This window comes from Chiloscyllium punctatum, chromosome 48 (genome assembly GCF_047496795.1).
Source record: "Chiloscyllium punctatum isolate Juve2018m chromosome 48, sChiPun1.3, whole genome shotgun sequence".
NCBI classification, from domain to species: Eukaryota; Metazoa; Chordata; class Chondrichthyes; order Orectolobiformes; family Hemiscylliidae; genus Chiloscyllium; species Chiloscyllium punctatum.
The window spans coordinates 5133704-5146817 of NC_092786.1; the positions used below are offsets into that span (position 1 = coordinate 5133704).

General features: G+C 45.4%; 1 long non-coding RNA gene across 3 annotated transcripts in view; it reads right to left on the reverse strand.

Moving 5' to 3' along the window:
* Positions 1 to 13114, reverse strand: part of LOC140469145 (uncharacterized) — a 47754-nt gene that overhangs the window by 34073 nt on the left and 567 nt on the right. For 2 of the 3 annotated variants that reach the window (XR_011955978.1, XR_011955976.1), the window contains exon 1: positions 11203 to 11356. This is a non-coding gene — a long non-coding RNA (uncharacterized lncRNA). Of the gene's footprint in view, positions 1 to 11202; positions 11357 to 13114 lie in introns of those variants that run through there. The other variant, XR_011955977.1, reaches the window with a different exon arrangement.

A 13114-nucleotide genomic window follows, 5' to 3' on the forward strand; every position in this document is an offset into this window, starting at 1 on the left:
CCGGCCTCACCACCCTCCCTGTCTCTGTAATCCCCCTCCAACCTCACCACCCTCCCTGTCTCTGTAATCCCCCTCCAGCCTCACCACCCTCCCTGTCTCTGTAATCCCCCTCCAGCCTCACCACCCTCCCTGTCTCTGTAATCCCCCTCCAGCCTCACCACCCTCCCTGTCTCTGTAATCCCCCTCCGGCCTCACCACCCTCCCTGTCTCTGTAATCCCCCTCCAGCCTCACCACCCTCCCTGTCTCTGTAATCGCCCTCCAGCCTCACCACCCTCAGCATCTCTGTAATCCCCCTCCAGCCTCACCACCCTCCCTGTCTCTGTAATTCCCCCTCCAGCCTCACCACCCTCCCTGTCTCTGTAATCCCCCTCCAGCCTCACCCCCCTCCCTGTCTCTGTAATCCCCCTCCAGCCTCACCACCCTCCCTGTCTCTGTAATCCCCCTCCAGCTTCACCACCCTCCCTGTCTCTGTAATCCCCCTCCAGCCTCACCACCCTCCCTGTCTCTGTAATCCCCCTCCGGCCTCACCACCCTCCCTGTCTCTGTAATCCCCCTCCGGCCTCACCACCCTCCCTGTCTCTGTAATCCCCCTCCAGCCTCACCACCCTCCCTGTCTCTGTAATCCCCCTCCAGCCTCACCACCCTCCCTGTCTCTGTAATCCCCCTCCAGCCTCACCACCCTCCCTGACTCTGTCATCCCCCTCCAGCCTCACCACCCTCCCTGTCTCTGTAATCCCCCTCCGGCCTCACCACCCTCCCTGTCTCTGTAATCCCCCTCCAGCCTCACCACCCTCCCTGTCTCTGTCATCCCCCTCCAGCCTCACCACCCTCCCTGTCTCTGTAATTCCCCCTCCAGCCTCACCACGTTCCCTGTCTCTGTCATCTCCCTCCAGCCTCACCACCCTCCCTGTCTCTGTCATCTCCCTCCAGCCTCACCACCCTCCCTGTCTCTGTAATCCCCCTCCAGACTCACCACCCTCCCTGTCTCTGTAAACCCCCTCCAGCCTCACCACCCTCCCTGTCTTTGTAATCCCCCTCCAGCCTCACCACCCTCCCTGTCTATGTAATTCCCCTCCAGCCTCACCACCCTCCCTGTCTCTGAAATCCCCCTCCAGCCTCACCACCCTCAGTGTCTCTGTAATCCCCCTCCAGCCTCACCACCCTCCCTGTCTCTGTAATTCCCCCTCCAGCCTCACCACCCTCCCTGTCTCTGTCATCCCCCTCCAGCCTCACCACCCTCAGTGTCTCTGTAATCCCCCTCCAGCCTCACCACCCTCCCTGTCTCTGTAATTCCCCCTCCAGCCTCACCACCCTCCCTGTCTCTGTAATTCCCCCTCCAGCCTCACCACCCTCCCTGTCTCTGTAATACCCCTCCAGCCTCACCACCCTCCCTGTCTCTGTAATCCCCCTCCAGCCTCAACACCCTCCCTGTCTATGTCATCCCCCTCCAGCCACACTACTCTCAGCGTCCCTGTAATCCCCCTCCAGCTTCAGAAATTACATGTCCGTGATGTAAGATTTTTATTTGGATTCATTTTTGTTTCTTTTACCTCAAAAATGTAAAATAAAAAAACCCCCAAAAAAGTGAAATATTTTCCCCCCAAACAGATTTCTGTTGAGTGACCTTTTGAAGAGGCCGACACATGGACATTTGAGTATTTTATCACAAATTATACCTGTAGAATGAGGGAATGTTTTTTTAAAACTCTGCTAAAAAGGGAGGTAATGGCCAGATGGTATTCTTGATAGACGAGTAATATATGTAATATTCCGAGGATTAGGTTTAGAATCCCAACATGGCTGATGGTGGCATCGAAATTCAATACAATCGAGAATGAAAAGGCTAATGATGACCATGAAACTATTGTCGATTGTTCGAAAACACCCATCTGATTCATTAATGTCCTTTAGGGAAAGAAACTGTCATCCTCACCTGGTCAGGCCGACAAGTGACTCCAGACCCACAGCAATGTAGTTAACTCTCAACTGCCCTCAGGGTAAACACCCACATCAACTGAGTGAATAAACAAAAAGCTTTATTTTTAAATCGCGGAGGAGAGCTTTTTAAAAATAAAATTGTGTTTTCAAAATTTAAAAAATGATCACCTTGGTCGGATGGCACTATAGACGCTGCAATAATCAGAGTGAACTAAAGGAACATACAAAGAGATCTCAGATATAAAGTCAGAATAATAAGGTGGTAATTGTAGATGATTCAATTTTGCAAACATTGACTGGGACTACCACAGTGTGAAAGGTTTGGTTGGGAAAGAATTTGTTAAACGAGTCCAAGAAAATGTTCTTTATCAATATGTAAATGTTCCTATCAGAAAGCAAGCAACACCTGACCTTTTCTTGGCTGATCAGACAGGGCAAGTGACTGAAGTGATAGGATGGGAACAGTTTGGGTGGGAGGAAATTGTGGGCACCATGGAGAAATATTTGTATAATCGATAACTACGGGTGAGCTACCTGATGACTGGAGAGTGGCTAATGTTGTACCTTTGTTTGTGAAGGGATAGAAGGAGAAGCCTAGGAACTGTAGACCTCGGAGTCTGACTTCAGTGGTGGGTGACCTGTTGGAGGTCATTCAGAAGGATTGGGTTTACATGTATTTGGAGAGTTAAGGAATGATTAGGGACAGTCAACATGGTTACACAAGAGGCTGTCTCACAGACTTGATTGAGCTTTTTAAGGTAGTAACCAAGAAGATCGACAAGGGCAGAGTGTTAGACATTGTTTATTTGGACTTTAGTAAAGCCTTTCACAAGGTTCTGCATGGGAGACCAATTTGCAAAGTTTGATCATATGGGATTCAGGAAGAGCTTGCCAACTGGATACAAAACTAGCTTAACGGTAGGAAACAGAGTGTAATAGTGGAGGGTTGCTTTTCAGACTGGAGGCCCGTGAACAGTAGTGTTCTACAGGAATCGGTGCTGGGTCCATTTTTGTTTGCGGGTGACATCAAAACTGTTAAAGTGGACAGTAACAAAGGTTATTTATGATTACAAAGGAATCTTGATCAATTGGGTGAATGGGCTGAAGAGGGGCAGATGGAGTTTAATTTGAATAAATGTAAGATATTAAATTTTGATAAAACAGACATCGCCTTTAGCCTCATTAATTAATTTCACTAATTAAAAGTAAGGCCTTGAGTAGTGACAAAGAACAAACAGACCGAGTGTTTCAGGTCTTGTGTCATATGTAGACAGGGTGGTTCAGAAGGTATTTAGCACACCTACCTTCATTGCTCAGACCTTTAGGTAGAGGAATTGGGACGTAATATTGAGGCTGTACAGGATGCTGGTGAGGCCTTTTCTGCAATACTGCGTCCAGTTCTGGTTCCCCGTTATAGGAAGGATGTTATTAGAGAAGGTTCAGAAGATATTTCCCAGGATGTTGCCATGAATGGAGGGGTGGTGTTGAAGGAGTGGCTGGATAGGCTGAGATTTCTGTCACTGGAGTATAGGAGGTTGAGGGGTGAACTTATTAGAGGTTTATAAAATCACGGAGAATGTAGATAAAATGAATGCCCGGGGGGTCGCAGGGGGATTGAAGACTCGGGTGCACACATTTTGAAGAGAGATGAGAAAGGTTTTAAATCGATTTTAGGATGTTTTATAGATATTTTATAGATATCCTAATCGATATGAGGATATTTTTACATTTGTGGAATGAACTGCAAGGGGAAATGGGAGCTGTGAATACAATTACAATCTTTAAAAGACCATGGGCAAAAGTTCATAAATAGGAAATATTTGGAGGCAGGTGCAGTTAGTTTCGTTTGGAATTATAGTCGACATGGATTGGTTAGACCACAGGGTGTGTTTCCATGCTGAATAACTTTAAGACTCTAACTCGCGGTGTCTCTGTAAATTGCTCCATGCTCACAACTCTCTCTATCACTGTCACTTCATCAGCTTCACAACTCTTCCTTATCTCTGTAATTCCTCTCCAGCCTCAGAATCCTCACATTCTATGTATCACAAAACATCTGTCTCTGTAACATCATCCATTCTCACAATCCTCCTTGTATTTATAATCTCCTCGAGCCCCACAAATCTCTGTGCTAAGTGCCTTTCTCTAATTCCAGCTTTGAGGATAGCCCATTTTTAATTCAGATTCATGCACTCTGAGCTCCAGAAATTATTACTAAACCTCTCTGCTCATTTTCCTCATCAAAACATTAACTAATTATGTATCATCTATTCTAATATCAAAAAGGTATGAGATGATCATACAGAGTATGTGTGCTTGATGACCAGTATGGATAAGATGGGAGCACTGTGTTAAACAGTTTTATACCAGAGACTCTGACCCCATTTTATTCCGTGTTTCGCTGTGATCCTCTTTTCGAAGCAGATAGGAGTGGGAAGCAGTGGAGTATGTAAATGATCCATGGTCTTCATAGTGAGAAGATTCCACCACCATGGGCTGTTTACCCACCAGCTCCACAATGTCCGATAGCCTATCCAAGCTATTGCGGATCCTGGCACCAGGGAGGTAACATACCATCCTGGATTCATGTCTGTGGCCATAGAAGTGCCTGTCTGTGCACCGACTATTGAATCCCCTGTCACTTTAGCCCTGCCACTCTCTTTCCTCCCGCTCTGTACAGCAGACCTTTCTGTGGTGTCATGAACCTGACTGTTGCTGATTTCCCGAGAGGCTACCCCACCCGTAACCTCCCAACAGAATCCCAAGTGGTATATCTGTACCTGTTTGAGAAGGGGAAAACCACTGGGGACTCCTGCACTCCCTTCCTGTCTATTTTCTTGATCTGATGGTCACCCATTCCCTTTCTGCCTGTGTAACCCTCACCTGCAGTGTGACTAACTCACTAAACGTGCTGTCCATAACATTCTCAGTATTGCAGATGCTCCACAGTGAGTCCACTCTCAGCTCCAGCTCTGAAAAGCAGTTTCCCAGTAGCTGCAGGTGGGTCCACGTCCTGCATACATAGCCGTCAGAGATAGTGGAAGCTTCCCTTATTTCCCACATTGTGCAAAAGGAGCACACCACGGGTCTGAGGGCTCCTATCTCAATGTCTCTCTTTATTCATTTAGTTACACCCATTAAGAGAATTTAATGGAATTAGCAACCTTCCTTCACACAAACATTTCTATTAAAATCAAAAGCACCAATCTTTACTTCACCTGTTATGTTATACTTTAAAAACTGTTAAGAAATACTCCGCAAGTATCACTTAAAAATTGGCTGTTCCCATTGGGATCATATGAGTTTCTGAATGGCCTGAACCAAAACGGAGTTTCAGTTTCACCTTCTCCCTGTTCTCCCTCACTGTTTACATCCAACTCTAAAACACTCTCATTGAGCCAAGCAGCCCTCACAGTGCAGCCCTGTCATTTTCATTGTCTGCTCACACCTACACTGCCCTCAGCCTCTTGTACTGTTCCAATGCATCTCAATGGGAGCTCAGGGACAGCTCCTCATCTTTCAATTCAGCCCTTTGTAACCCCAGAGTCAACATGGACCTCAGCAGTTTCTGAATGAACAGACAGTTGTCAGAAGCTGGAACATTCCACCTGGAAAGGTGCTAGAATTTGAGTCCAAAAGGAGTTTTAATGAGAAGTTTGCAGGTAATTGAAAATAAAGAGTTGAAAGGTTAACATCATGAAGTGGGTGATTGGATCGAAATCTGACAGTTCTTACAAAGAGACGAGGTGTAGTTTGGATAAATACGTGCTCCCTCTCAGGCCAATATCTCCTTCCTCAGCTGCAGGGCCCAGAAGGCAGCACATACCCAAAGGGTGATCCAACCACGAATTTGTACATCTTTCTGCTTAACAAAAATATTAGAAATATTTTCCCGCAAACAGAACAAACCTTTCTCCTTCCACAGTTAAATGCCAATGATGTTCAGATCCTGATGACTCCATTGACTGCAAAAATTTGCTTTGAGATCCCAGCCTCAATTATTCTGATTGAATATCCTATGAAATGAGTTCACAAAACAAAACTCACAGTCAGTGCAAGGAAGAATAGTAAAGACATACTTTTCTCTTGGTATGTGCTTGATGTGTAAATGCCTCTCTTCAAATCGCACCCCACATCCTAGGAAGGGGACATGCACATGTGCCTCACCTGTACCTTGCCCCGAATAAAGATGGCGACCATATCCCAGGACCTGTCACCGTGTGAGGGCCGCAGCCGTTTTCCCATCTGCTGCAAACACGGGACCCAGAGTTTCTAATTCAGACTAACCAACCGTGTAATTAAAACTTCCCAGTCTAAAGTGACTCATTATCTCCCTGTCTCTGAGGCCACTCTCCCCTTCCCTGTTTGCGACTCCCACATTCACCACTGGCCGTGTCACATGGCACTGCATCGGCTGAGTTACTGGTGACGTGTCATCCCACTGGCCACGCCCCTCATTCACTCCCATTGTTTGGATGACCAGCTGGTTCCACTTAGTCCACCACTCCCACCACCTTTTCCTATTGGTCTGAAGCTGCCATCAATCAGCTGGACCCCATTGTGAGGTCAGTGGTGGGATCCTCCCCCTGTCTGAATTAAACCCGGAAGGTGTATGGATGGTGTCAATCAGGAACAACAAGCAGAAGATGCTGGGAAATCTCAGCAGGTCTGGCAGCATCTGGGAACAGAAATCTGTCCAGTGGCCCTTCCTCAGAACCCATGGGAGCTGGGAAAATTAGAATCCTGACAGTGTGGAAATAGGCCATTCGGCCCAAAAAGTCCACAGCATTCCACCGAAGAGTATCCCAACCAGACCCATACCCATTCCCATTCCCCTATCCTATTACTCTACATTTCTCCTGACTAATTCACCTAACCTACACATCCCTGAACATTATGGGAAATTTATCTTGGCCAATTCAACTAACCTGCAGAACTTTGTACTGTAGGACATAGGGGTTAAAGAGTAAATAATAGGGAGGGACAGAACCCAAAGAGAAACCAGAACATTTGGAAAGACAAAGGAGTGGATTACGATCTGGCTGGGGGGGTGCATTGCTGTTAATGGAGGGAACAGGAACCTGTGTCTGGCAGCATCTCAGTGGAGGTGGCGGAAATGGCGACTAATGATCTATGTTCTGCTGCAAAAACAGACCCTGAGCTTCCAGCTGCCTGCCACTTTAACACACGAGCCTGTGCCCTGGCCAACATCTGTGTCTCATGCTTACTGCAGTGTTCCAGTAACGCCTGAACATACCAAATTGCCCAGTTTTTCAAGGACTGCAATTTCCCCTCCCATGTGGTCAATACCATTGAATGTGTCTCCTTCACTTCCCGCACCTCTGTCTTTGAAATCCACACCTCTAACTGCAAGGATAGAACCCTCCCCAAGTCCTTACCATCCACCCAGATACAACACCTCATCCTCTGCCATTTCCACCACCTACAATCAAACCCCACCACCAGATTCTTAAGGGGTTTGACAGGATAAATAGTGAGAGGATGTTTCCCATCATGGGGGAGTCCGAAACCAGATTCTGTGTCAGTCACGGAATCAAGGCTTCCGTTTCAGATTCATCAAGTTTAAGGGGACACCAACACGGGTAAGGGGTTTCAGTAGCAATGGAGCTGGGGTGAGGAAGAGACAAACAACGTTTGAGATTGGAATTCCTGGTGTTTGGGATTGTGTAGGTGTCTGATCAGAAGGTCAGCTTGGGGTCAGATATGACAGCAATATTGTGAAAAGTGTAGTTCTGCCTTAGACAGTTCCCAGTGGGAGGGAGGGGCTCAGCAGTAAGGTAATGGGTTTAGCCGTGACAATGTTTCATTGGAGGAAACTGCAGCTAATCGAGTAGTGGGAGTGTGGTAAGCAGTTTGATAACTGAGTAACAGTGGAGTAATGTAGAGCGATGATGGGGAGGAAGAGTTGGGCATCGTCAGTGTACATGTGAAACCCAACATGGTGCTTTTGCACAATGTCACCTCCTGGCATTGTACGTGAGATACAGGAGGGACCAAGGACACCAAATGCAAGAAATTCAGAAAGGAGTTGGAGAGTGGAGATGGAGCAGGATTTTGGAAGAGAAGGACATAAACAGAAAAGACAGAACAAGGAACAATATCTGTGAATCGGTGAGGGGGACTGATGAGGAGGAGGAGGAAAGAGAGTTGGAAAGTCTGTAGTTTAGTGAGATTAGGGTAAAGGTTCAAGGTGAGCTCTGATAAGGCTTGACATGAGATTGGAGAAAGATGTCAGTTTAGGACAAAAACCGGGAACACCACGTGAGGCAGTTTGGCTCGGCGGGCGAGTGGGAGGGAGGGAAGCAAGCAGCAGATCGGATTATCTCAGTCTTAGTGACAGAGAAACTCCATGTGCTCCAAACTCTTGTTGTTGGAGAGAAGGATGGAGGAGACAGGATGATGGACAGTGTTTCACAAAGAAACAAAACCTGGGTAAGTGATATTTAAAATGAATGAACAAACCTAATGTATTTAACTTTTATCCAGAATATTAAAACAAATGACTGAAGTCCTGGTTCGAATCCCATCTTGGCAGATGGTGGAGTCTGAATTCAAGAAAAAAAAAACTGGAATTAGGAATCTCCTGATCTCCATGAAACCATTGTCAATGGCGAAAAAAATCCTGCCAACTTGACAGTGGCCCAGCTCACTGAAATAATCACTGTAAAGTCTCAACACAGGAATGAAACTGGATAGACCACTTGGTATCTAACAAGGCACCAGAAATTACAACCACAGAATCAGCCCTCTCAATGCTGCAATGTCCTCCTCACTAACATCTGGAGTTTGGTGCCAAAATGTGCCAAGCTGTCTCACAGACCAATCAAGAAACAGCCTGACATAATCATACTCACAAAATCAACCCTTACAGACAATGACCAGACACCATCATCACCATCCCTAGATAGAGAGTGTGGTGCAGGAAAAGCACAACAGGTCAGGCAGCGTCCGAGGAGAAGGAGAATCGACGTTTCGAGCCTAAGCCCTTCATCACCTGACCTGCTGTGCTTTTCCAGCACCACACTCTCGACTCTGATCTCCAGCATCTGCAGTCTTCACTTTCTCCTAAAATCTCTGGATATGTCCTGTCCCACCGGCAGGACAGACCAGGCAGAGGTGATGGTACAGTAGTGTACAGACAGGGAGGATTTGCCCTGGGAGTACTCAGCATTGACTCCGGACACCAGGAAGTCTCACGGCTCCTGCTGATGACCACGTACTGTCCTCTCTCGGCTGATGAATCAGTTCTCCTTCATGTTGAACAATATTTGGAGGAAGCACTGAGGAAGTAAAATGGCGTCAAACATACTCTGGGTACAGGATTTCGATATCCACAATCGAGACGACCTCTGCAACAGAATTACTGACTGAGCTGGTCAGGTCCTAAAGGATATAGCTGCTCAACTGAGTGCAGCGGGTGGTGAGGGAACCAACAAGAGGGAAAAACATACTTGATCTCATTGTTATGAATTGACTAGCTGCAGATATATCTGTCCATGACAGTATCAGTAAGAGCGACCATCACACATTCCTTTTGGAGACAAAGTCTTGCCTTAAAGTTGAGAAAAACCTCCATCGTGTTGAGTGACACTATCACCGTTCTAAATGGGACAGACTTTGAAGAGATGTAGGATCTCAAACTGGGTATCTCTGAGGCACTGTGGGACATCAACAGCAGCAGAACTGTACTCCAGCACAATCTGTATTATCATGGGTTTGTAAATCCCACTCTCAACCATCACAAATGTACAGTAAAGGAGGGCATGCCAAGAGCAGCACTTAAAAATGAAGTGCCAACCTGGTGAATCTACCAAACAGGACCACCTGCACATCAAACAGCATCAGCAGCAAGCAACAGAGCTTAGTGATCCTACATCCAATGGAACAGATCGGAGCTCTGCAGTTCTGCTAACCCAGCTGTGAACGGTGATGGACAATTAAACAACTCACTGGAGGAAGCATCACAGATATCCCCACCCTTACTGATGGAGGGGCCTCACACACCATGCACCAGATAAGATGACAGTATTTGCAGCAATTTGCAGCCAGACGTGTCAAGTGGATGATCCATCTCAGCCTTCTCCAGTGGTTTCTAACATCACAGATATGAGTTTTAAAGCAGTTCAATTCAGTTTGAATAACATCAAGAAATGGTTAAGTAGTGCAAAGACTATGGGCCCTGCCAATATTCTGGCAATAATACTGATATCTTGTGCTCCAGAACTTGCCACCCACCAAGCCAAGTACCCCTCCAGCACTGGCATCGACGGACAATGTGGAACAGGCATGTTCAACACAAAGACAAAGGGCAATCCAACCCAGACAATTTCTTTCTGTCAGTCCACACTCGATCAGCAGTAAAGTGATGGAAGTCGTCATCAACAGGGCTATCAACCAGCAGCTGAGTGACACTCATTTTAGGTTCCACCAGGGCCACTCAGCTCCCAATTGTGATACTGCCCTGATTCACAACCTGACAACCAGCTGAATCCCAGAGGTGAGGAGAGTGTGATAGCTCAGTCCCAGTCCAAGACCACTATTTCTAGCTGATTCCACCCTCATCTCAGCTCATATACTCTCATCCATCTTGTGTTATCTCCAGACTTCATTATCCAAACACACTCCTGGCCAGCTTCCCACATTCAACCTCCCTGAAATCTCAAGAAAACCTAAGTCTCTGCTGCCCAAGTACTCCCTTGTACCAAACATTGTTGATCAATAAAAAGGCTCCTATTCATAAGCAACAACATAGAGCCATAGAGATGTACAGCATGGAAACAGACCCTTCGTTCCAACCCATCCATGCCAACCAGATATCCCAATCTCGTCTCACCTGCCAGCACCCGGCCCACATACTCCAATTTAAAATTCTCACCCTTGATTTAATTCCTAGCTCACTGCATCACACACCCTTTGAGACCTCGACAACCCATTCTGTTCAAGACTCCCAATGATTTGTTAAATCATTATTTCACCTGTGTGGCTGTTTCTACAGTTGCTAAAGCAACAAGGTCAGAAATTCGCAGTCAAAACCTCACAGATCTGCTTTCCTCCTTTCAGACTTTCCTCAAAACCTGCTCATTTGGCAATGCTTTTGTTCACCTGACCAAATATCATCCTTCTCTGGCCTCATGTCTAAAGTTCCCAATAATATTTTTGTGAAATTGGAAGCATGTTCTTGATTTGGACATTATCTTCAAATCATCACTGTTGCTGAATGAGTAATCTGTAATGTCTCTTACCCAACCACATTGTGGGAGTACCTTCACCACACAAACTGCAGCTGTACAAGAAAGTCAAACATCACCCTCTCCACAGGCAACAGGGCTTTGGCATTAATCACTGGTATCTGTGGAAGGAGAAACACAGTTGATGTTTCAGGGAGTGCAAAATGGATTACAGGGAATGAAAATGGTGCAGAATTTGATAGTCAGAAATGGAAGGAAAATACACTTGCTTATTGGAAAAAAGAATTCTTGACTGTCAAAGATTTTCTAGAAAAAAATAATCTGATAATAGAGCAGGGGCTGGGCAGCAGTGAAAAATTAATTTACAAGAATCTCTGTTAAAGTAATAGTAAAATACTAATTAGACCAAAAATACACCTACTGTTCAAGACTGAGGAAGCTAGATTTTGACAAAGTGGCCATGAGGGAGCCCAGAGGTGAATCAGAGCAATATTAGCTGTTGTGATCCCACAGTCATAGAGATGTAAAGCACCGACACAGACCCTTTGGTCTAACTCATCCATGCCAACCAAATATCCAAACCTAATCTACTCCCATGTGCAACTACTTAGCCCATATCCCTGTAAACGCTTCCTAATCATATCTTTTATCTATTTAGAGGCCTTTAACATGTTTTAATTGTATCAGCCTCCACCACTTCCTCTGTCAGCTCATTCCACCCACTGCATTAAAGAGTTGGTCTTTAGGCCCCTTTGAAATTTTTCCCTGTTCACCCTAAAGCAATGCCCTCTACTTCTGGACACCACTACCCCAGGAAAAACACCTTGTTCATTTACCCTATCCATGCCCCTCATGATTGTATAAACCTCCATAACATCACCACTCAGCCCATGGTAGTCCAGGAAAAACAGCCCCAGTCTTTTATGCCTCACCCTGTAGCTCAAATCCTCCAAACCTCGCAACATCCTTGTAAATCCTTTCGAAACCTTTCAACTTTAACAGCACCCTTCTGATAGGAGGCAGGCCAGAATTGCACACAATATTCCAAAAGTGGCCTAACCAATGTCCTGTACAGCAACATGACCTCCCACATCGTATATTCGATGTTGTAACTAATAAAGGAAAATATACTGAATACCTCCTTCACTATCCTATCTACCTGCAACTTGACTGGCAAGGAACTATTGTTAGAAATGGGGAAAAGTGTTGTTTTGCAGATATAGAAAAAGCATACAGAAAAAGGGGTTCAGCAAGAGAACTATTAACTCTATAAGTATTTAGGGAAGAGAATCTATAATTATGGTTAATTAAATACTAATTTTAGTGTGTAATTATTATAGGTTTCAAATAAGTTCAATGTTTAAAATAAAGTTCAAATAAGTTTTGTTTAAAACTTGTGTTTTCAGCAAAACGCTGAGATAACCAAAATGCTTGAGCTATACAAGTCAATGAAATATGCAGGGATGGAATGTACCAGCAGAGTTGATACAAAATGTTGAACCAGATCATGATATACCTATGGATAATGGTCAATGGACAAGTGAGAAGGAACATCAAGATATAGGTTTAGCCTTGTGTCAACACTTACAGAGGGGAAAGTGGCCAACTTGGAGAGAATGGGGCAATAAGGGTGGAGCATAGTTGGGCATTAATAGAAATCAATAAGAAAGATTGGGTCGTATAGGAGCCAGTCATAGTCGGGAAAGATGACCTCACACAACTCAAAGGTACAACTGGTGTAGTAATTTGAATTTTTCCTCACTTCAATTTTTCTGTACAATTGGAGTCCGATTCTTGCAAGATCGTAGAATAAATTGTCTCGTTTCCAGTTTTGGTGATCTCATCTAAACTTTATTGATTTTGTTTTTAACACTATGAACCTGCAGTCCAAGGTCTCTTTGTTCCGCAAGACTCTCCAGGGCCTTGCCATTCAGTGTATATGTCCTGCCCTGATTTGCTTTTCCAA